A 24948-nucleotide genomic window follows, 5' to 3' on the forward strand; every position below is an offset into this window, starting at 1 on the left:
CCGCCTCTGTTTCCCCGCCTCTGATTCCCCGCCTCTGATTCCCCAACTCTAATTCCCCGCCTCTGATTCCCCATATCTGATTCCCCGCCTCTGTTTCCCCGCCTCTGATTCCCCGCCCCTGTTTCCCCATATCTGATTCCCTGCCTCTGATTCCCCAACTTTGATTCCCAGCCTCTGATTCCCCAGCTCTGATTCCCCGCCTCTGATTCCCCGCATCTGATTCCCTGCATCTGATTCCAAGCCTCTGATTCCCTGCCTCTGATTCCCAACCTCTGATTCCCCACCTCTGATTCCCCATATCTGATTCCCAGCCTCTGTTTCCCCACCTCTGATTCCCCGCCTCTGTTTCCCCATATCTGATTCCCGGCCTCTGATTCCCCGCCTCTGATTCCCCGCCTCTGATTCCCTGCCTCTGATTCCCCATCTCCGATTCCGCACATGTGATTCCCTGCCTCTGATTCCCCGCATCTGATTCCCCGCCTCTGATTCCCTGCCTCTGATTTCCAACCTCTGATTCCCCACCTCTGATTCCCCGTGTTTGATTCCCCGCCTATGTTTCCCCGCCTCTGATTCCCCGCCTCTGTTTCCCAATATCTAAGTCCCCGCCTCTGATTCCCCAACTCTAATTCCCCACCTCTGATTCCCCAGCTCTGATTCCCCGCCTCTGATTCCCTGCATCTGATTCCCTGCATCTGATTCCAAGCCTCTGATTCCCTGCCTCTGATTCCCAACCTCTGATTCCCCACCTCTGATTCCCCATATCTGATTCCCAGCATCTGTTTCCCCGCCTCTGATTCCCCGCCTCTGTTTCCCCATATCTGATTCCCGGCCTCTGGTTCCCCGCCTCTGATTCCCCGCCTCTGATTCCCTGCCTCTGATTCCCCATCTCCGATTCCGCACATCTGATTCCCTGCCTCTGATTCCCCGCCTCTGATTCCCCGCCTCTGATTCCCTGCCTCTGATTCCCAACCTCTGATTCCCCACCTCTGATTCCCCGTGTTTGATTCCCCGCCTCTGTATCCCCGCCTCTGATTCCCCGCCTCTGATTCCCCAACTCTAATTCCCCGCCTCTGATTCCCCATATCTGATTCCCCGCCTCTGTTTCCCCGCCTCTGATTCCCCGCCCCTGTTTCCCCATATCTGATTCCCTGCCTCTGATTCCCCAACTTTGATTCCCAGCCTCTGATTCCCCATCTCTGATTCCCCGCCTCTGATTCCCCGCATCTGATTCCCTGCATCTGATTCCAAGCTTCTGATTCCCTGCCTCTGATTCCCAACCTCTGATTCCCCACCTCTGATTCCCCATATCTGATTCCCAGCCTCTGTTTCCCCGCCTCTGATTCCCCTCCTCTGTTTCCCCATATCTGATTCCCGGCCTCTGATTCCCCGCATCTGATTCCCCGCCTCTGATTCCCTGCCTCTGATTCCCCAACTTTGATTCCCAGCCTCTGATTCCCCAGCTCTGATTCCCCGCCTCTGATTCCCCGCATCTGATTCCCTGCATCTGATTCCAAGCCTCTGATTCCCTGCCTCTGATTCCCAACCTCTGATTCCCCACCTCTGATTCCCCATATCTGATTCCCAGCCTCTGTTTCCCATCCTCTGATTCCCCGCCTCTGTTTCCCCATATCTGATTCCCGGCCTCTGATTCCCCGCATCTGATTCCCCGCCTCTGATTCCCTGCCTCTGATTCCTCATCTCCGATTCCGCACATCTGATTCCCTGCCTCTGATTCCCCGCCTCTGATTCCCCGCCTCTGATTCCCTGCCTCTGATTCCCAACCTCTGATTCCCCACCTCTGATTCCCCGTGTTTGATTCCCCGCCTCTGTTTCCCCGCCTCTGATTCCCCGCCTCTGATTCCCCAACTCTAATTCCCCGCCTCTGATTCCCCATATCTGATTCCCTGCCTCTGTTTCCCCGCCTCTGATTCCCCGCCCCTGTTTCCCCATATCTGATTCCCTGCCTCTGATTCCCCAACTTTGATTCCCAGCCTCTGATTCCCCAGCTCTGATTCCCCGCCTCTGATTCCCCGTGTTTGATTCCCTGCCTCTGATTCCCCGCCTCTGATTCCCCATCTCTGATTCACAGCCTTTGATTCGCCACCTCTGATTCCCCATATCTGATTCCCCACCTCTGTTTCCCCACCTCTGATTCCCCGCCTCTGATTCTCCATATCTCATTCCCCGCCTCTGACTCCCCATCTCTGATTCCCGGACTCTGATTCCCCACCTCTGATTCCCGGCCTCTTATTCCCAGCATCTGATTCCAGGCCTCTGATTCCCGGCCTCTGATTCCCCGCTTCTGATTCTGATTCCCTGCCTCTGATTCCCCGCCTCTGATTCCGCACATCTGATTCCCCGCCTCTGTTTCCCCAGATCTAATTCCCCACCTCTGATGCCCCAACTCTGATTCCCCACCTCTGATTCCCCAGCTCTGATTCCCTGCCTCTGATTCTCCACATCCGATTCCCCATATCTGATTCCCCGCCTCTGTTTCCCAGCCCCTGATTCCCCGCCTCTGTTTCCCCATATCTGATTCCCCGCCTCTGATTCCCAACTATGATTCCCCGCCTCTTATTCCCCAGCTCTGATTCCCTGCCTCTGATTCCCCGTGTTCTATTCCCTGCCTCTGATTCCCCGCCTGTGATTCCCCATCACTGATTCACCACCTCTGATTCCCCACCACTGATTCCCCATATCTAATTCCCCGCCTCTGTTTGCCCGCCTCTGATTCCCCGCCTCTGTTTCCCCATATCTGATTCCCCGCCTCTGAATCCCCAACTCTGATTCCCTGCCTCTGATTCCCCAGCTTCATTCCCCGCCTTTGATTCCCCCCGTCTGATTCCCAGCCTCTGAATCCCCGTGTCTGATAACCTGCCTCTGATTCCCCGCCTCTGATTCCCCATCTCAGATTCACCGCCTCTGATTCCCCACCTCTGATTCCCCATCTCTGTTTCCGCACATCCGATTCCCTGCCTCTGATTCCCCGACTCTGATTCCCCACCTCTGATTCCCCAGCTCTGATTCCCCGCCTCTGATTCCCCAACTCTGATTCCCCGCCTCTGATTCCCCAGCTCTGATTCCCCGCCTCTGATTCCCCGTGTTTGATCCCCTGCCTCTGATTCCCCAGCTCTGATTCCCCATCTCCGATTCACCGCCTTTGATTCGCCACCTCTGATTCCCCATACCTGATTCCTCGCCACTGTTTCCCCGCCTCTGATTCCCCGCCTCTGATTCCCCATATCTCATTCCCCGCCTCTGATTCCCCATCTCTGATTCCCGGACTCTGATTCCCCACCTCTGATTCCCGACCTCTTATTCCCAGCATCTGATTCCAGGCCTCTGATTCCCGGCCTCTGGCTCCCCGCTTCTGATTCTGATTCCCTGCCTCTGATTCCCCACGTCTGATTCCCCATATCTGATTCCCCGCCTCTGTTTCCACGCCTCTGATTCCCCGCCTCTGTTTCCCCATATCTAATTCCCCACCTCTGATGCCCCAACTCTGATTCCCCGCCTCTGATTCCACAGCTCTGATTCCCCGCCTCTGATTCCCCGCATCCGATTCCCCATATCTGATTCCCCGCCTCTGTTTCCCAGCCCCTGATTCCCCGCCTCTGTTTCCCCATATCTGATTATCCGCCTCTGATTCCCAACTATGATTCCCCGCCTCTGAATCCCCGCGTCTGATTCCCTGCCTCTGCTTCCCCGCCTCTGATTCCCCAACTCTGATTCCCCGCCTCTGATTCCCCAGCTCTGATTCCCCGCCTCTGATTCCCCGTGTTTGATTCCCTGCCTCTGATTTCCGGCCTCTGATTCCGCATCTCTGATTCACCGCCTTTGATTCGCCACCTCTGATTCCCCATATCTGATTCCCCGCATCTGTTTCCCCGCCTCTGATTCCCCGCCTCTGATTCCCCATATCTCATTCCCCGCCTCTGAATCCCCATCTCTGATTCCCGGACTCTGATTCCCCACCTCTTATTCCCGGCCTCTTATTCCCGGCATCTGATTCCGGCCTCTGATTCCCGGCCTCTGATTCCCTGCTTCTGATTCTGATTCCCTGCCTCTGATTCCCCATCTCTGATTCCGCACATCTGATTCCCTGCCTCTGATTCCCCACCTCTGATTCCCCATATCTGATTCCCCGCCTCTGTTTCCCCGCCTCTGATTTCCCGCCTCTGTTTCCCAATATCTAAGTCCCCGCCTCTGATTCCTCAACTCTGATTCCCCACCTCTGATTCCCCAGCTCTGATTCCCCGCCTCTGATTCCCCGCATCTGATTCCCTGCATCTGATTCCAAGCTTCTGATTCGCTGCCTCTGATTCCCAACCTCTGATTCCCCACCTCTGATTCCCCATATCTGATTCCCCGCCTCTGTTACCCCGCCTCTGATTCCCCACCTCTGTTTCCCCATATCTGATTCCCGGCCTCTTATTTCCCGCCTCTGATTCCCCACCTCTGATTCCCTACATCTGATTCCCCATCTCCGATTCCGCACATCTGATTCCCTGCCTCTGATTCCCCGCCTCTGATTCCCCTCCTCTGATTCCCCAACTCTAATTCCCCGCCTCTGATTCCCCAGCTCTGATTCCCCGTGTTTGATTCCCTGCCTCTGATTCCCTGCCCTGATTCCCCATCTCTGTTACACCGCCTTTGATTCGCCACCTCTGATTCCCCATATCTGATTCCCCGCCTCTGTTTCCCCGCCTCTGATTCCCTGCCCTTGTTTCCCCATATCTGATTCCCTGCCTCTGATTCCCCAACTCTGATTCCCCGCCTCTGATTCCCCAGCTCTGATTCCCCGCCCCTGATTTCCCGTGTTTGATTCCCTGCCTCTGATTCCCCGCCTCTGATTCCCCATCTCTGATTCACTGCCTTTGATTCGCCACCTCTGATTCCACATATCTGATTCCCCACCTCTGTTTCCCCGCCTCTGATTCCCCGCCTCTGATTCTACATATCTCATTTTCCGCCTCTGAATCCCCATCTCTGATTCCCGGACTCTGATTCCCCACCTCTGATTCCCGGCCTCTTATTCCCAGCATCTGATTCCCGGCCTCTGATTCCCGGCCTCTGATTCCCCGCTTCTGATTCTGATTCGCTGCCTCTGATTCCCCATCTCTGATTCCGCACATCTGATTCCCTGCCTCTGATTCCCCACCTCTGATTCCCCATATCTGATTTCCCGCCTCTGTTTCCCCGCCTCTGATTCCCCGCCTCTGTTTCCCCATATCTAATTCCCAACCTCTGATGCCCCAACTCTGATTCCCTGCCTCTGATTCCCCGCGTTCTATTCCCTGCCTCTGATTCCCCGCCTGTGATTCCCCATCTCTGATTCACCACCTCTGATTCCCCACCTCTGATTCCCCATATCTAATTCCCCGCCTCTGTTTGCCCGCCTCTGATTCCCCGCCTCTGTTTCCCCATATCTGATTCCCCGCCTCTGAATCCCAAACTCTGATTCCCTGCCTCTGATTCCCCAGCTCTGATTCCCCGCCTTTGATTCGCCCCGTCTGATTCCCAGCCTCTGAATCCCCGTGTCTGATTTCCTGCCTCTGATTCCCCGCCTCTGATTCCCCATCTCTGATTCACAGCCTCTGATTCCCCACCTCTGATTCCCCATCTCGGATTCCGCACATCTGATTCCCTGCCTCTGATTCCCTGACTCTGATCCCCACCTCTGATTCCCAAGCTCTGATTCCCCGCCTCTGATTTCCCAACTCTGATTCCCCGCCTCTGATTCCCCAGCTCTGATTCCCCGCCTCTGATTCCCCGTGTTTGATTCCCTGCCTCTGATTCCCCGCCTCTGATTCCCCATCTCTGATTCACCGCCTTTGATTCGCCACCTCTGATTCCCCATATCTGATTCCTCGCCTCTGTTTCCCCGCCTCTGATTCCCCGCCTCTGATTCCCCATATCTCATTCCCCGCCTCTGATTCCCCATCTCTGATTCCCGGACTCTGATTCCCCACCTCTGATTCCCAGCCTCTTATTCCCGGCATCTGATTCCGGCCTCTGATTCCCGGCCTCTGATTCCCTGCTTCTGATTCTGATTCCCTGCCTTTGATTCCCCATCTCTGATTCCGAACATCTGATTCCCTGCCTCTGATTCCCCATCTCTGATTCCCCATATCTGATTCCCCGCCTCTGTTTCCCCGCCTCTGATTCCCTGCCTCTGTTTCCCAATATCTAAGTCCCCGCCTCTGATTCCCCAACTCTGATTCCCCACCTCTGATTCCCCAGCTCTGATTCCCCGCCTCTGATTCCCTGCATCTGATTCCCTGCATCTGATTCCAAGCCTCTGATTCCCCGCCTCTGATTCCCTGCCTCTGATTCCCCATCTCCGATTCCGCACATCTGATTCCCTGCCTCTCATTCCCCGCCTCTGATTCCCTGCATCTGATTCCCTGCATCTGATTCCAAGCCTCTGATTCCCTGCCTCTGATTCCCAACCTCTGATTCCCCACCTCTGATTCCCCATATCTGATTCCCAGCATCTGTTTCCCCGCCTCTGATTCCCCGCCTCTGTTTCCCCATATCTGATTCCCGGCCTCTGGTTCCCCGCCTCTGATTCCCCGCCTCTGATTCCCTGCCTCTGATTCCCCATCTCCGATTCCGCACATCTGATTCCCTGCCTCTGATTCCCCGCCTCTGATTCCCCGCCTCTGATTCCCTGCCTCTGATTCCCAACCTCTGATTCCCCACCTCTGATTCCCCGTGTTTGATTCCCCGCCTCTGTTTCCCCGCCTCTGATTCCCCGCCTCTGATTCCCCAACTCTAATTCCCCGCCTCTGATTCCCCATATCTGATTCCCCGCCTCTGTTTCCCCGCCTCTGATTCCCCGCCCCTGTTTCCCCATATCTGATTCCCTGCCTCTGATTCCCCAACTTTGATTCCCAGCCTCTGATTCCCCAGCTCTGATTCCCCGCCTCTGATTCCCCGCATCTGATTCCCTGCATCTGATTCCAAGCCTCTGATTCCCTGCCTCTGATTCCCAACCTCTGATTCCCCACCTCTGATTCCCCATATCTGATTCCCAGCCTCTGTTTCCCCGCCTCTGATTCCCCGCCTCTGTTTCCCCATATCTGATTCCCGGCCTCTGATTCCCCGCCTCTGATTCCCCGCCTCTGATTCCCTGCCTCTGATTCCCCATCTCCGATTCCGCACATCTGATCCCCTGCCTCTGATTCCCCGCCTCTGATTCCCCGCCTCTGATTCCCTGCCTCTGATTTCCAACCTCTGATTCCCCACCTCTGATTCCCCGTGTTTGATTCCCCGCCTATGTTTCCCCGCCTCTGATTCCCCGCCTCTGTTTCCCAATATCTAAGTCCCCGCCTCTGATTCCCCAACTCTAATTCCCCACCTCCGATTCCCCAGCTCTATTTCCCCGCCTCTGATTCCCTGCATCTGATTCCCTGCATCTGATTCCAAGCCTCTGATTCCCTGCCTCTGATTCCCAACCTCTGATTCCCCACCTCTGATTCCCCATATCTGATTCCCAGCATCTGTTTCCCCGCCTCTGATTCCCCGCCTCTGTTTCCCCATATCTGATTCCCGGCCTCTGGTTCCCCGCCTCTGATTCCCCGACTCTGATTCCCTGCCTCTGATTCCCCATCTCCGATTCCGCACATCTGATTCCCTGCCTCTGATTCCCCGCCTCTGATTCCCCGCCTCTGATTCCCTGCCTCTGATTCCCAACCTCTGATTACCCACCTCTGATTCCCCGTGTTTGATTCCCCGCCTCTGTATCCCCGCCTCTGATTCCCCTCCTCTGATTCCCCAACTCTAATTCCCCGCCTCTGATTCCCCATATCTGATTCCCCGCCTCTGTTTCCCCGCCTCTGATTCCCTGCCCCTGTTTCCCCATATCTGATTCCCTGCCTCTGATTCCCCAACTTTGATTCCCAGCCTCTGATTCCCCAGCTCTGATTCCCCGCCTCTGATTCCCCGCATCTGATTCCCTGCATCTGATTCCAAGCCTCTGATTCCCTGCCTCTGATTCCCAACCTCTGATTCCCCACCTCTGATTCCCCATATTTGATTCCCAGCCTCTGTTTCCCCGCCTCTGATTCCCCGCCTCTGTTTCCCCATATCTGATTCCCGGCCTCTGATTCCCCGCATCTGATTCCCCGCCTCTGATTCCCTGCCTCTGATTCCTCATCTCCGATTCTGCACATCTGATTCCCTGCCTCTGATTCACCGCCTCTGATTCCCCGCCTCTGATTCCCTGCCTCTGATTCCCAACCTCTGATTCCCCACCTCTGATTCCCCGTGTTTGATTCCCCGCCTCTGTTTCCCCGCCTCTGATTCCACAGCTCTGATTCCCCGCCTCTGATTCCCCACATCCGTTTCCCCATATCTGATTCCCCGCCTCTGTTTCCCCGCCCCTGATTCCCCGCCTCTGTTTCCCCATATCTAATTCCCCGCCTCTGATTCCCAACTATGATTCCCCGCCTCTTATTCCCCAGCTCTGATTCCCTGCCTCTGATTCCCCGCGTTCTATTCCCTGCCTCTGATTCCCCGCCTGTGATTCCCCATCTCTGATTCACCACCTCTGATTCCCCACCACTGATTCCCCATATCTAATTCCCCGCCTCTGTTTGCCCGCCTCTGATTCCCCGCCTCTGTTTCCCCATATCTGATTCCCCGCCTCTGAATCCCCAACTCTGATTCCCTGCCTCTGATTCCCCAGCTTCATTCCCCGCCTTTGATTCCCCCCGTCTGATTCCCAGCCTCTGAATCCCCGTGTCTGATAACCTGCCTCTGATTCCCCGCCTCTGATTCCCCATCTCAGATTCACCGCCTCTGATTCCCCAACTCTGATTCCCCATCTCTGATTCCGCACATCCGATTCCCTGCCTCTGATTCCCCGACTCTGATTCCCCACCTCTGATTCCCCAGCTCTGATTCCCCGCCTCTGATTCCCCAACTCTGATTCCCCGCCTCTGATTCCCCAGCTCTGATTCCCCGCCTCTGATTCCGCGTGTTTGATCCCCTGCCTCTGATTCCCCAGCTCTGATTCCCCATCTCTGATTCACCGCCTTTGATTCGCCACCTCTGATTCCCCATATCTGATTCCTCGCCACTGTTTCCCCGCCTCTGATTCCCCGCCTCTGATTCCCCATATCTCATTCCCCGCCTCTGATTCCCCATCTCTGATTCCCGGACTCTGATTCCCCACCTCAGATTCCCGACCTCTTATTCCCGGCATCTGATTCCGGCCTCTGATTCCCGGCCTATGATTCCCTGCTTCTGGTTCTGATTCCCTGCCTCTGATTCCCCATTTCTGATTCCGTACATCTAATTCCCTGCCTCTGATTCCCCACCTCTGATTCCCCATATCTGAATCCCCGCCTCTGTTTCCCCGTCTCTGATTCCCCGCCTCTGTTTCCCCATATCTAAGTCCCCGCCTCTGATTCCCCAACTTTGATTCCCCACCTCTGATTCCCCAGCTCTGATTCCCCGCCTCTGATTCCCCACCTCTGATTCCCCATATCTGATTCCCAGACTCTGTTTCCCCGCCTCTGATTCCCCGCCTCTGTTTCCCCATATCTGATTCCCGGCCTCTGATTCCCTGCCTCTGATTCCCCGCCTCTGATTCCCTGCCTCTGATTCCCCATCTCCGATTCCGCACATCTGATTCCCTGCCTCTCATTCCCCGCCTCTGATTCCCCGCCTCTGATTCCCTGCCTCTGATTCCCAACCTCTGATTCCCCACCTCTGATTCCCCGTGTTTGATTCCCCGCCTCTGTTTCCCCGCCTCTGATTCCCCGCCTCTGATTCCCCAACTCTAATTCCCCGCCTCTGATTCCCCATATCTGATTCCCCGCCTCTGTTTCCCCGCCTCTGATTCCCCGCCCCTGTTTCCCCATATCTGATTCCCTGCCTCTGATTCCCCAACTTTGATTCCCAGCCTCTGATTCCCCAGCTCTGATTCCCCGCCTCTGATTCCCCGCATCTGATTCCCTGCATCTGATTCCAAGCCTCTGATTCCCTGCCTCTGATTCCCAACCTCTGATTCCCCACCTCTGATTCCCCATATCTGATTCCCAGCCTCTGTTTCCCCACCTCTGATTCCCTGCCTCTGTTTCCCCATATCTGATTCCCGGCCTCTGATTCCCCGCCTCTGATTCCCCGCCTCTGATTCCCTGCCTCTGATTCCCCATCTCCGATTCCGCACATGTGATTCCCTGCCTCTGATTCCCCGCATCTGATTCCCCGCCTCTGATTCCCTGCCTCTGATTTCCAACCTCTGATTCCCCACCTCTGATTCCCCGTGTTTGATTCCCCGCCTATGTTTCCCCGCCTCTGATTCCCCGCCTCTGTTTCCCAATATCTAAGTCCCCGCCTCTGATTCCCCAACTCTAATTCCCCACCTCTGATTCCCCAGCTCTGATTCCCCGCCTCTGATTCCCTGCATCTGATTCCCTGCATCTGATTCCAAGCCTCTGATTCCCTGCCTCTGATTCCCAACCTCTGATTCCCCACCTCTGATTCCCCATATCTGATTCCCAGCATCTGTTTCCCCGCCTCTGATTCCCCGCCTCTGTTTCCCCATATCTGATTCCCGGCCTCTGGTTCCCCGCCTCTGATTCCCCGCCTCTGATTCCCTGCCTCTGATTCCCCATCTCCGATTCCGCACATCTGATTCCCTGCCTCTGATTCCCCGCCTCTGATTCCCCGCCTCTGATTCCCTGCCTCTGATTCCCAACCTCTGATTCCCCACCTCTGATTCCCCGTGTTTGATTCCCCGCCTCTGTATCCCCGCCTCTGATTCCCCGCCTCTGATTCCCCAACTCTAATTCCCCGCCTCTGATTCCCCATATCTGATTCCCCGCCTCTGTTTCCCCGCCTCTGATTCCCCGCCCCTGTTTCCCCATATCTGATTCCCTGCCTCTGATTCCCCAACTTTGATTCCCAGCCTCTGATTCCCCATCTCTGATTCCCCGCCTCTGATTCCCCGCATCTGATTCCCTGCATCTGATTCCAAGCCTCTGATTCCCTGCCTCTGATTCCCAACCTCTGATTCCCCACCTCTGATTCCCCATATCTGATTCCCAGCCTCTGTTTCCCCGCCTCTGATTTCCTCCTCTGTTTCCCCATATCTGATTCCCGGCCTCTGATTCCCCGCATCTGATTCCCCGCCTCTGATTCCCTGCCTCTGATTCCCCAACTTTGATTCCCAGCCTCTGATTCCCCAGCTCTGATTCCCCGCCTCTGATTCCCCGCATCTGATTCCCTGCATCTGATTCCAAGCCTCTGATTCCCTGCCTCTCATTCCCAACCTCTGATTCCCCACCTCTGATTCCCCATATCTGATTCCCAGCCTCTGTTTCCCCGCCTCTGATTCCCCGCCTCTGTTTCCCCATATCTGATTCCCGGCCTCTGATTCCCCGCATCTGATTCCCCGCCTCTGATTCCCTGCCTCTGATTCCTCATCTCCGATTCCGCACATCTGATTCCCTGCCTCTGATTCCCCGCCTCTGATTCCCCGCCTCTGATTCCCTGCCTCTGATTCCCAACCTCTGATTCCCCGCCTCTGATTCCCCGCCTCTGATTCCCTGCCTCTCATTCCCAACCTCTGATTCCCCACCTCTGATTCCCCATATCTGATTCCCAGCCTCTGTTTCCCCGCCTCTGATTCCCCGCCTCTGTTTCCCCATATCTGATTCCCGGCCTCTGATTCCCCGCATCTGATTCCCCGCCTCTGATTCCCTGCCTCTGATTCCTCATCTCCGATTCCGCACATCTGATTCCCTGCCTCTGTTTCCCCGCCTCTGATTCCCCGCCTCTGATTCCCCAACTCTAATTCCCCGCCTCTGATTCCCCATATCTGATTCCCTGCCTCTGTTTCCCCGCCTCTGATTCCCCGCCCCTGTTTCCCCATATCTGATTCCCTGCCTCTGATTCCCCAACTTTGATTCCCAGCCTCTGATTCCCCAGCTCTGATTCCCCGCCTCTGATTCCCCGTGTTTGATTCCCTGCCTCTGATTCCCCGCCTCTGATTCCCCATCTCTGATTCACAGCCTTTGATTCGCCACCTCTGATTCCCCATATCTGATTCCCCACCTCTGTTTCCCCACCTCTGATTCCCCGCCTCTGATTCTCCATATCTCATTCCCCGCCTCTGACTCCCCATCTCTGATTCCCGGACTCTGATTCCCCACCTCTGATTCCCGGCCTCTTATTCCCAGCATCTGATTCCAGGCCTCTGATTCCCGGCCTCTGACTCCCCGCTTCTGATTCTGATTCCCTGCCTCTGATTCCCCGCCTCTGATTCCGCACATCTGATTCCCCGCCTCTGTTTCCCCAGATCTAATTCCCCACCTCTGATTCCCCGCCTCTGTTTCCCCGCCTCTGATTCCCCGCCTCTGATTCCCCAACTCTAATTCCCCGCCTCTGATTCCCCATATCTGATTCCCCGCCTCTGTTTCCCCGCCTCTGATTCCCCGCCCCTGTTTCCCCATATCTGATTCCCTGCCTCTGATTCCCCAACTTTGATTCCCAGCCTCTGATTCCCCAGCTCTGATTCCCCGCCTCTGATTCCCCGCATCTGATTCCCTGCATCTGATTCCAAGCCTCTGATTCCCTGCCTCTGATTCCCAACCTCTGATTCCCCACCTCTGATTCCCCATATCTGATTCCCAGCCTCTGTTTCCCCACCTCTGATTCCCCGCCTCTGTTTCCCCATATCTGATTCCCGGCCTCTGATTCCCCGCCTCTGATTCCCCGCCTCTGATTCCCTGCCTCTGATTCCCCATCTCCGATTCCGCACATGTGATTCCCTGCCTCTGATTCCCCGCATCTGATTCCCCGCCTCTGATTCCCTGCCTCTGATTTCCAACCTCTGATTCCCCACCTCTGATTCCCCGTGTTTGATTCCCCGCCTATGTTTCCCCGCCTCTGATTCCCCGCCTCTGTTTCCCAATATCTAAGTCCCCGCCTCTGATTCCCCAACTCTAATTCCCCACCTCTGATTCCCCAGCTCTGATTCCCCGCCTCTGATTCCCTGCATCTGATTCCCTGCATCTGATTCCAAGCCTCTGATTCCCTGCCTCTGATTCCCAACCTCTGATTCCCCACCTCTGATTCCCCATATCTGATTCCCAGCATCTGTTTCCCCGCCTCTGATTCCCCGCCTCTGTTTCCCCATATCTGATTCCCGGCCTCTGGTTCCCCGCCTCTGATTCCCCGCCTCTGATTCCCTGCCTCTGATTCCCCATCTCCGATTCCGCACATCTGATTCCCTGCCTCTGATTCCCCGCCTCTGATTCCCCGCCTCTGATTCCCTGCCTCTGATTCCCAACCTCTGATTCCCCACCTCTGATTCCCCGTGTTTGATTCCCCGCCTCTGTATCCCCGCCTCTGATTCCCCGCCTCTGATTCCCCAACTCTAATTCCCCGCCTCTGATTCCCCATATCTGATTCCCCGCCTCTGTTTCCCCGCCTCTGATTCCCCGCCCCTGTTTCCCCATATCTGATTCCCTGCCTCTGATTCCCCAACTTTGATTCCCAGCCTCTGATTCCCCATCTCTGATTCCCCGCCTCTGATTCCCCGCATCTGATTCCCTGCATCTGATTCCAAGCTTCTGATTCCCTGCCTCTGATTCCCAACCTCTGATTCCCCACCTCTGATTCCCCATATCTGATTCCCAGCCTCTGTTTCCCCGCCTCTGATTCCCCTCCTCTGTTTCCCCATATCTGATTCCCGGCCTCTGATTCCCCGCATCTGATTCCCCGCCTCTGATTCCCTGCCTCTGATTCCCCAACTTTGATTCCCAGCCTCTGATTCCCCAGCTCTGATTCCCCGCCTCTGATTCCCCGCATCTGATTCCCTGCATCTGATTCCAAGCCTCTGATTCCCTGCCTCTGATTCCCAACCTCTGATTCCCCACCTCTGATTCCCCATATCTGATTCCCAGCCTCTGTTTCCCCGCCTCTGATTCCCCGCCTCTGTTTCCCCATATCTGATTCCCGGCCTCTGATTCCCCGCATCTGATTCCCCGCCTCTGATTCCCTGCCTCTGATTCCTCATCTCCGATTCCGCACATCTGATTCCCTGCCTCTGATTCCCCGCCTCTGATTCCCCGCCTCTGATTCCCTGCCTCTGATTCCCAACCTCTGATTCCCCACCTCTGATTCCCCGTGTTTGATTCCCCGCCTCTGTTTCCCCGCCTCTGATTCCCCGCCTCTGATTCCCCAACTCTAATTCCCCGCCTCTGATTCCCCATATCTGATTCCCTGCCTCTGTTTCCCCGCCTCTGATTCCCCGCCCCTGTTTCCCCATATCTGATTCCCTGCCTCTGATTCCCCAACTTTGATTCCCAGCCTCTGATTCCCCAGCTCTGATTCCCCGCCTCTGATTCCCCGTGTTTGATTCCCTGCCTCTGATTCCCCGCCTCTGATTCCCCATCTCTGATTCACAGCCTTTGATTCGCCACCTCTGATTCCCCATATCTGATTCCCCACCTCTGTTTCCCCACCTCTGATTCCCCGCCTCTGATTCTCCATATCTCATTCCCCGCCTCTGACTCCCCATCTCTGATTCCCGGACTCTGATTCCCCACCTCTGATTCCCGGCCTCTTATTCCCAGCATCTGATTCCAGGCCTCTGATTCCCGGCCTCTGATTCCCCGCTTCTGATTCTGATTCCCTGCCTCTGATTCCCCGCCTCTGATTCCTCACATCTGATTCCCCGCCTCTGTTTCCCCAGATCTAATTCCCCACCTCTGATGCCCCAACTCTGATTCCCCACCTCTGATTCCCCAGCTCTGATTCCCTGCCTCTGATTCTCCACATCCGATTCCCCATATCTGATTCCCCGCCTCTGTTTCCCAGCCCCTGATTCCCCGCCTCTGTTTCCCCATATCTGATTCCCCGCCTCTGATTCCCAACTATGATTCCCCGCCTCTTATTCCCCAGCTCTGATTCCCTGCCTCTGATTCCCCGTGTTCTATTCCCTGCCTCTGATTCCCCGCCTGTGATTCCCCATCACTGATTCACCACCTCTGATTCCCCACCACTGATTCCCCATATCTAATTCCCCGCCTCTGTTTGCCCGCCTCTGATTCCCCGCCTCTGTTTCCCCATATCTGATTCCCCGCCTCTGAATCCCCAACTCTGATTCCCTGCCTCTGATTCCCCAGCTTCATTCCCCGCCTTTGATTCCCCCCGTCTGATTCCCAGCCTCTGAATCCCCGTGTCTGATAACCTGCCTCTGATTCCCCGCCTCTGATTCCCCATCTCAGATTCACCGCCTCTGATTCCCCACCTCTGATTCCCCATCTCTGTTTCCGCACATCCGATTCCCTGCCTCTGATTCCCCGACTCTGATTCCCCACCTCTGATTCCCCAGCTCTGATTCCCCGCCTCTGATTCCCCAACTCTGATTCCCCGCCTCTGATTCCCCAGCTCTGATTCCCCGCCTCTGATTCCCCGTGTTTGATCCCCTGCCTCTGATTCCCCAGCTCTGATTCCCCATCTCCGATTCACCGCCTTTGATTCGCCACCTCTGATTCCCCATATCTGATTCCTCGCCACTGTTTCCCCGCCTCTGATTCCCCGCCTCTGATTCCCCATATCTCATTCCCCGCCTCTGATTCCCCATCTCTGATTCCCGGACTCTGATTCCCCACCTCTGATTCCCGACCTCTTATTCCCAGCATCTGATTCCAGGCCTCTGATTCCCGGCCTCTGGCTCCCCGCTTCTGATTCTGATTCCCTGCCTCTGATTCCCCACGTCTGATTCCCCATATCTGATTCCCCGCCTCTGTTTCCACGCCTCTGATTCCCCGCCTCTGTTTCCCCATATCTAATTCCCCACCTCTGATGCCCCAACTCTGATTCCCCGCCTCTGATTCCACAGCTCTGATTCCCCGCCTCTGATTCCCCGCATCCGATTCCCCATATCTGATTCCCCGCCTCTGTTTCCCAGCCCCTGATTCCCCGCCTCTGTTTCCCCATATCTGATTATCCGCCTCTGATTCCCAACTATGATTCCCCGCCTCTGAATCCCCGCGTCTGATTCCCTGCCTCTGCTTCCCCGCCTCTGATTCCCCAACTCTGATTCCCCGCCTCTGATTCCCCAGCTCTGATTCCCCGCCTCTGATTCCCCGTGTTTGATTCCCTGCCTCTGATTTCCGGCCTCTGATTCCGCATCTCTGATTCACCGCCTTTGATTCGCCACCTCTGATTCCCCATATCTGATTCCCCGCATCTGTTTCCCCGCCTCTGATTCCCCGCCTCTGATTCCCCATATCTCATTCCCCGCCTCTGAATCCCCATCTCTGATTCCCGGACTCTGATTCCCCACCTCTTATTCCCGGCCTCTTATTCCCGGCATCTGATTCCGGCCTCTGATTCCCGGCCTCTGATTCCCTGCTTCTGATTCTGATTCCCTGCCTCTGATTCCCCATCTCTGATTCCGCACATCTGATTCCCTGCCTCTGATTCCCCACCTCTGATTCCCCATATCTGATTCCCCGCCTCTGTTTCCCCGCCTCTGATTTCCCGCCTCTGTTTCCCAATATCTAAGTCCCCGCCTCTGATTCCTCAACTCTGATTCCCCACCTCTGATTCCCCAGCTCTGATTCCCCGCCTCTGATTCCCCGCATCTGATTCCCTGCATCTGATTCCAAGCTTCTGATTCGCTGCCTCTGATTCCCAACCTCTGATTCCCCACCTCTGATTCCCCATATCTGATTCCCCGCCTCTGTTACCCCGCCTCTGATTCCCCACCTCTGTTTCCCCATATCTGATTCCCGGCCTCTTATTTCCCGCCTCTGATTCCCCACCTCTGATTCCCTACATCTGATTCCCCATCTCCGATTCCGCACATCTGATTCCCTGCCTCTGATTCCCCGCCTCTGATTCCCCTCCTCTGATTCCCCAACTCTAATTCCCCGCCTCTGATTCCCCAGCTCTGATTCCCCGTGTTTGATTCCCTGCCTCTGATTCCCTGCCCTGATTCCCCATCTCTGTTACACCGCCTTTGATTCGCCACCTCTGATTCCCCATATCTGATTCCCCGCCTCTGTTTCCCCGCCTCTGATTCCCTGCCCTTGTTTCCCCATATCTGATTCCCTGCCTCTGATTCCCCAACTCTGATTCCCCGCCTCTGATTCCCCAGCTCTGATTCCCCGCCCCTGATTTCCCGTGTTTGATTCCCTGCCTCTGATTCCCCGCCTCTGATTCCCCATCTCTGATTCACTGCCTTTGATTCGCCACCTCTGATTCCACATATCTGATTCCCCACCTCTGTTTCCCCGCCTCTGATTCCCCGCCTCTGATTCTACATATCTCATTTTCCGCCTCTGAATCCCCATCTCTGATTCCCGGACTCTGATTCCCCACCTCTGATTCCCGGCCTCTTATTCCCAGCATCTGATTCCCGGCCTCTGATTCCCGGCCTCTGATTCCCCGCTTCTGATTCTGATTCGCTGCCTCTGATTCCCCATCTCTGATTCCGCACATCTGATTCCCTGCCTCTGATTCCCCACCTCTGATTCCCCATATCTGATTTCCCGCCTCTGTTTCCCCGCCTCTGATTCCCCGCCTCTGTTTCCCCATATCTAATTCCCAACCTCTGATGCCCCAACTCTGATTCCCTGCCTCTGATTCCCCGCGTTCTATTCCCTGCCTCTGATTCCCCGCCTGTGATTCCCCATCTCTGATTCACCACCTCTGATTCCCCACCTCTGATTCCCCATATCTAATTCCCCGCCTCTGTTTGCCCGCCTCTGATTCCCCGCCTCTGTTTCCCCATATCTGATTCCCCGCCTCTGAATCCCCAACTCTGATTCCCTGCCTCTGATTCCCCAGCTCTGATTCCCCGCCTTTGATTCGCCCCGTCTGATTCCCAGCCTCTGAATCCCCGTGTCTGATTTCCTGCCTCTGATTCCCCGCCTCTGATTCCCCATCTCTGATTCACAGCCTCTGATTCCCCACCTCTGATTCCCCATCTCGGATTCCGCACATCTGATTCCCTGCCTCTGATTCCCTGACTCTGATCCCCACCTCTGATTCCCAAGCTCTGATTCCCCGCCTCTGATTTCCCAACTCTGATTCCCCGCCTCTGATTCCCCAGCTCTGATTCCCCGCCTCTGATTCCCCGTGTTTGATTCCCTGCCTCTGATTCCCCGCCTCTGATTCCCCATCTCTGATTCACCGCCTTTGATTCGCCACCTCTGATTCCCCATATCTGATTCCTCGCCTCTGTTTCCCCGCCTCTGATTCCCCGCCTCTGATTCCCCATATCTCATTCCCCGCCTCTGATTCCCCATCTCTGATTCCCGGACTCTGATTCCCCACCTCTGATTCCCAGCCTCTTATTCCCGGCATCTGATTCCGGCCTCTGATTCCCGGCCTCTGATTCCCTGCTTCTGATTCTGATTCCCTGCCTTTGATTCCCCATCTCTGATTCCGAACATCTGATTCCCTGCCTCTGATTCCCCATCTCTGATTCCCCATATCTGATTCCCCGCCTCTGTTTCCCCGCCTCTGATTCCCTGCCTCTGTTTCCCAATATCTAAGTCCCCGCCTCTGATTCCCCAACTCTGATTCCCCACCTCTGATTCCCCAGCTCTGATTCCCCGCCTCTGATTCCCTGCATCTGATTCCCTGCATCTGATTCCAAGCCTCTGATTCCCCGCCTCTGATTCCCTGCCTCTGATTCCCCATCTCCGATTCCGCACATCTGATTCCCTGCCTCTCATTCCCCGCCTCTGATTCCCTGCATCTGATTCCCTGCATCTGATTCCAAGCCTCTGATTCCCTGCCTCTGATTCCCAACCTCTGATTCCCCACCTCTGATTCCCCATATCTGATTCCCAGCATCTGTTTCCCCGCCTCTGATTCCCCGCCTCTGTTTCCCCATATCTGATTCCCGGCCTCTGGTTCCCCGCCTCTGATTCCCCGCCTCTGATTCCCTGCCTCTGATTCCCCATCTCCGATTCCGCACATCTGATTCCCTGCCTCTGATTCCCCGCCTCTGATTCCCCGCCTCTGATTCCCTGCCTCTGATTCCCAACCTCTGATTCCCCACCTCTGATTCCCCGTGTTTGATTCCCCGCCTCTGTTTCCCCGCCTCTGATTCCCCGCCTCTGATTCCCCAACTCTAATTCCCCGCCTCTGATTCCCCATATCTGATTCCCCGCCTCTGTTTCCCCGCCTCTGATTCCCCGCCCCTGTTTCCCCATATCTGATTCCCTGCCTCTGATTCCCCAACTTTGATTCCCAGCCTCTGATTCCCCAGCTCTGATTCCCCGCCTCTGATTCCCCGCATCTGATTCCCTGCATCTGATTCCAAGCCTCTGATTCCCTGCCTCTGATTCCCAACCTCTGATTCCCCACCTCTGATTCCCCATATCTGATTCCCAGCCTCTGTTTCCCCGCCTCTGATTCCCCGCCTCTGTTTCCCCATATCTGATTCCCGGCCTCTGATTCCCCGCCTCTGATTCCCCGCCTCTGATTCCCTGCCTCTGATTCCCCATCTCCGATTCCGCACATCTGATCCCCTGCCTCTGATTCCCCGCCTCTGATTCCCCGCCTCTGATTCCCTGCCTCTGATTTCCAACCTCTGATTCCCCACCTCTGATTCCCCGTGTTTGATTCCCCGCCTATGTTTCCCCGCCTCTGATTCCCCGCCTCTGTTTCCCAATATCTAAGTCCCCGCCTCTGATTCCCCAACTCTAATTCCCCACCTCCGATTCCCCAGCTCTATTTCCCCGCCTCTGATTCCCTGCATCTGATTCCCTGCATCTGATTCCAAGCCTCTGATTCCCTGCCTCTGATTCCCAACCTCTGATTCCCCACCTCTGATTCCCCATATCTGATTCCCAGCATCTGTTTCCCCGCCTCTGATTCCCCGCCTCTGTTTCCCCATATCTGATTCCCGGCCTCTGGTTCCCCGCCTCTGATTCCCCGACTCTGATTCCCTGCCTCTGATTCCCCATCTCCGATTCCGCACATCTGATTCCCTGCCTCTGATTCCCCGCCTCTGATTCCCCGCCTCTGATTCCCTGCCTCTGATTCCCAACCTCTGATTACCCACCTCTGATTCCCCGTGTTTGATTCCCCGCCTCTGTATCCCCGCCTCTGATTCCCCTCCTCTGATTCCCCAACTCTAATTCCCCGCCTCTGATTCCCCATATCTGATTCCCCGCCTCTGTTTCCCCGCCTCTGATTCCCTGCCCCTGTTTCCCCATATCTGATTCCCTGCCTCTGATTCCCCAACTTTGATTCCCAGCCTCTGATTCCCCAGCTCTGATTCCCCGCCTCTGATTCCCCGCATCTGATTCCCTGCATCTGATTCCAAGCCTCTGATTCCCTGCCTCTGATTCCCAACCTCTGATTCCCCACCTCTGATTCCCCATATCTGATTCCCAGCCTCTGTTTCCCCGCCTCTGATTCCCCGCCTCTGTTTCCCCATATCTGATTCCCGGCCTCTGATTCCCCGCATCTGATTCCCCGCCTCTGATTCCCTGCCTCTGATTCCTCATCTCCGATTCCGCACATCTGATTCCCTGCCTCTGATTCACCGCCTCTGATTCCCCGCCTCTGATTCCCTGCCTCTGATTCCCAACCTCTGATTCCCCACCTCTGATTCCCCGTGTTTGATTCCCCGCCTCTGTTTCCCCGCCTCTGATTCCACAGCTCTGATTCCCCGCCTCTGATTCCCCACATCCGTTTCCCCATATCTGATTCCCCGCCTCTGTTTCCCCGCCCCTGATTCCCCGCCTCTGTTTCCCCATATCTAATTCCCCGCCTCTGATTCCCAACTATGATTCCCCGCCTCTTATTCCCCAGCTCTGATTCCCTGCCTCTGATTCCCCGCGTTCTATTCCCTGCCTCTGATTCCCCGCCTGTGATTCCCCATCTCTGATTCACCACCTCTGATTCCCCACCACTGATTCCCCATATCTAATTCCCCGCCTCTGTTTGCCCGCCTCTGATTCCCCGCCTCTGTTTCCCCATATCTGATTCCCCGCCTCTGAATCCCCAACTCTGATTCCCTGCCTCTGATTCCCCAGCTTCATTCCCCGCCTTTGATTCCCCCCGTCTGATTCCCAGCCTCTGAATCCCCGTGTCTGATAACCTGCCTCTGATTCCCCGCCTCTGATTCCCCATCTCAGATTCACCGCCTCTGATTCCCCAACTCTGATTCCCCATCTCTGATTCCGCACATCCGATTCCCTGCCTCTGATTCCCCGACTCTGATTCCCCACCTCTGATTCCCCAGCTCTGATTCCCCGCCTCTGATTCCCCAACTCTGATTCCCCGCCTCTGATTCCCCAGCTCTGATTCCCCGCCTCTGATTCCGCGTGTTTGATCCCCTGCCTCTGATTCCCCAGCTCTGATTCCCCATCTCTGATTCACCGCCTTTGATTCGCCACCTCTGATTCCCCATATCTGATTCCTCGCCACTGTTTCCCCGCCTCTGATTCCCCGCCTCTGATTCCCCATATCTCATTCCCCGCCTCTGATTCCCCATCTCTGATTCCCGGACTCTGATTCCCCACCTCAGATTCCCGACCTCTTATTCCCGGCATCTGATTCCGGCCTCTGATTCCCGGCCTCTGATTCCCTGCTTCTGGTTCTGATTCCCTGCCTCTGATTCCCCATTTCTGATTCCGTACATCTAATTCCCTGCCTCTGATTCCCCACCTCTGATTCCCCATATCTGAATCCCCGCCTCTGTTTCCCCATCTCTGATTCCCCGCCTCTGTTTCCCCATATCTAAGTCCCCGCCTCTGATTCCCCAACTTTGATTCCCCACCTCTGATTCCCCAGCTCTGATTCCCCGCCTCTGATTCCCCACCTCTGATTCCCCATATCTGATTCCCAGACTCTGTTTCCCCGCCTCTGATTCCCCGCCTCTGTTTCCCCATATCTGATTCCCGGCCTCTGATTCCCTGCCTCTGATTCCCCGCCTCTGATTCCCTGCCTCTGATTCCCCATCTCCGATTCCGCACATCTGATTCCCTGCCTCTCATTCCCCGCCTCTGATTCCCCGCCTCTGATTCCCTGCCTCTGATTCCCAACCTCTGATTCCCCACCTCTGATTCCCCGTGTTTGATTCCCCGCCTCTGTTTCCCCGCCTCTGATTCCCCGCCTCTGATTCCCCAACTCTAATTCCCCGCCTCTGATTCCCCATATCTGATTCCCCGCCTATGTTTCCCCGCCTCTGATTCCCCGCCTCTGTTTCCCAATATCTAAGTCCCCGCCTCTGATTCCCCAACTCTAATTCCCCACCTCTGATTCCCCAGCTCTGATTCCCCGCCTCTGATTCCCTGCATCTGATTCCCTGCATCTGATTCCAAGCCTCTGATTCCCTGCCTCTGATTCCCAACCTCTGATTCCCCACCTCTGATTCCCCATATCTGATTCCCAGCATCTGTTTCCCCGCCTCTGATTCCCCGCCTCTGTTTCCCCATATCTGATTCCCGGCCTCTGGTTCCCCGCCTCTGATTCCCCGCCTCTGATTCCCTGCCTCTGATTCCCCATCTCCGATTCCGCACATCTGATTCCCTGCCTCTGATTCCCCGCCTCTGATTCCCCGCCTCTGATTCCCTGCCTCTGATTCCCAACCTCTGATTCCCCACCTCTGATTCCCCGTGTTTGATTCCCCGCCTCTGTATCCCCGCCTCTGATTCCCCGCCTCTGATTCCCCAACTCTAATTCCCCGCCTCTGATTCCCCATATCTGATTCCCCGCCTCTGTTTCCCCGCCTCTGATTCCCCGCCCCTGTTTCCCCATATCTGATTCCCTGCCTCTGATTCCCCAACTTTGATTCCCAGCCTCTGATTCCCCATCTCTGATTCCCCGCCTCTGATTCCCCGCATCTGATTCCCTGCATCTGATTCCAAGCCTCTGATTCCCTGCCTCTGATTCCCAACCTCTGATTCCCCACCTCTGATTCCCCATATCTGATTCCCAGCCTCTGTTTCCCCGCCTCTGATTTCCTCCTCTGTTTCCCCATATCTGATTCCCGGCCTCTGATTCCCCGCATCTGATTCCCCGCCTCTGATTCCCTGCCTCTGATTCCCCAACTTTGATTCCCAGCCTCTGATTCCCCAGCTCTGATTCCCCGCCTCTGATTCCCCGCATCTGATTCCCTGCATCTGATTCCAAGCCTCTGATTCCCTGCCTCTCATTCCCAACCTCTGATTCCCCACCTCTGATTCCCCATATCTGATTCCCAGCCTCTGTTTCCCCGCCTCTGATTCCCCGCCTCTGTTTCCCCATATCTGATTCCCGGCCTCTGATTCCCCGCATCTGATTCCCCGCCTCTGATTCCCTGCCTCTGATTCCTCATCTCCGATTCCGCACATCTGATTCCCTGCCTCTGATTCCCCGCCTCTGATTCCCCGCCTCTGATTCCCTGCCTCTGATTCCCAACCTCTGATTCCCCGCCTCTGATTCCCCGCCTCTGATTCCCTGCCTCTCATTCCCAACCTCTGATTCCCCACCTCTGATTCCCCATATCTGATTCCCAGCCTCTGTTTCCCCGCCTCTGATTCCCCGCCTCTGTTTCCCCATATCTGATTCCCGGCCTCTGATTCCCCGCATCTGATTCCCCGCCTCTGATTCCCTGCCTCTGATTCCTCATCTCCGATTCCGCACATCTGATTCCCTGCCTCTGTTTCCCCGCCTCTGATTCCCCGCCTCTGATTCCCCAACTCTAATTCCCCGCCTCTGATTCCCCATATCTGATTCCCTGCCTCTGTTTCCCCGCCTCTGATTCCCCGCCCCTGTTTCCCCATATCTGATTCCCTGCCTCTGATTCCCCAACTTTGATTCCCAGCCTCTGATTCCCCAGCTCTGATTCCCCGCCTCTGATTCCCCGTGTTTGATTCCCTGCCTCTGATTCCCCGCCTCTGATTCCCCATCTCTGATTCACAGCCTTTGATTCGCCACCTCTGATTCCCCATATCTGATTCCCCACCTCTGTTTCCCCACCTCTGATTCCCCGCCTCTGATTCTCCATATCTCATTCCCCGCCTCTGACTCCCCATCTCTGATTCCCGGACTCTGATTCCCCACCTCTGATTCCCGGCCTCTTATTCCCAGCATCTGATTCCAGGCCTCTGATTCCCGGCCTCTGACTCCCCGCTTCTGATTCTGATTCCCTGCCTCTGATTCCCCGCCTCTGATTCCGCACATCTGATTCCCCGCCTCTGTTTCCCCAGATCTAATTCCCCACCTCTGATGCCCCAACTCTGATTCCCCGCCTCTTATTCCCCAGCTCTGATTCCCTGCCTCTGATTCTCCACATCCGATTCCCCATATCTGATTCCCCGCCTCTGTTTCCCAGCCCCTGATTCCCCGCCTCTGTTTCCCCATATCTGATTCCCCGCCTCTGATTCCCAACTATGATTCCCCGCCTCTTATTCCCCAGCTCTGATTCCCTGCCTCTGATTCCCCGTGTTCTATTCCCTGCCTCTGATTCCCCGCCTGTGATTCCCCATCACTGATTCACCACCTCTGATTCCCCACCACTGATTCCCCATATCTAATTCCCCGCCTCTGTTTGCCCGCCTCTGATTCCCCACCTCTGTTTCCCCATATCTGATTCCCCGCCTCTGAATCCCCAACTCTGATTCCCTGCCTCTGATTCCCCAGCTTCATTCCCCGCCTTTGATTCCCCCCGTCTGATTCCCAGCCTCTGAATCCCCGTGTCTGATAACCTGCCTCTGATTCCCCGCCTCTGATTCCCCATCTCAGATTCACCGCCTCTGATTCCCCACCTCTGATTCCCCATCTCTGTTTCCGCACATCCGATTCCCTGCCTCTGATTCCCCGACTCTGATTCCCCACCTCTGATTCCCCAGCTCTGATTCCCCGCCTCTGATTCCCCAACTCTGATTCCCCGCCTCTGATTCCCCAGCTCTGATTCCCCGCCTCTGATTCCCCGTGTTTGATCCCCTGCCTCTGATTCCCCAGCTCTGA

This window comes from Narcine bancroftii, unplaced genomic scaffold (assembly GCF_036971445.1).
Source record: "Narcine bancroftii isolate sNarBan1 unplaced genomic scaffold, sNarBan1.hap1 Scaffold_159, whole genome shotgun sequence".
Taxonomy (NCBI): Eukaryota; Metazoa; Chordata; class Chondrichthyes; order Torpediniformes; family Narcinidae; genus Narcine; species Narcine bancroftii.